Raw genomic sequence first — 628 nt, 5'->3', positions numbered from 1 at the left:
AGTTTTACCCTATAATATAAATAGGCTAGTCTTTAACATTTAAAATTCCCCAATTCGTCCTTAGTGATTAAAAACTAAAGTGAGAGTTAGCCTTCAGGGGAAGGGAAGTGGAAGCTAGTATTCTCCTAGCCTAGCCACAGATTTAAAGACTAAACCTAAGATTAACCAATAATTTTCTATAACACTGAATAAGGATAGAGAATTAAAATTGCTCCTATTTGGCACAATACAAATCTAAACCATTTATCTCATCTCATTTCACCAAAAAGCTCATTGTAGTGGGAAAGACGCTTTTTCATATAAAAAAACTTCATCACATAAACATAGTTTAGTAGTTACTATTTTTAAACTTTGCATTTAAGTTTTACTAGTAGTTAATAATTTAGTTCTGATAGTATCTCAAACAATTCAAAATTAGTGACAGTAATTTCATTTGATTTCTGTGAATTTCCTAGTTAATTTATCATTTTAAATTTAAACTTTTCTTGTGGGATCGATATTTGGGACTTAAACAGAAAGTCTTATATTACTTGATAACGATACATATACTTGTCTAGAATCCCAATCTTAAGGGCTTAACGTTATTATTACTAAAATACCACATCAAGTTTTGGCACCATTGTAAAAC

Source organism: Phalaenopsis equestris, unplaced genomic scaffold (genome assembly GCF_001263595.1).
Source record: "Phalaenopsis equestris unplaced genomic scaffold, ASM126359v1 Scaffold219596, whole genome shotgun sequence".
NCBI lineage: Eukaryota > Viridiplantae > Streptophyta > Magnoliopsida > Asparagales > Orchidaceae > Phalaenopsis > Phalaenopsis equestris.
Note: the sequence above shows the minus strand (reverse complement) of the source record.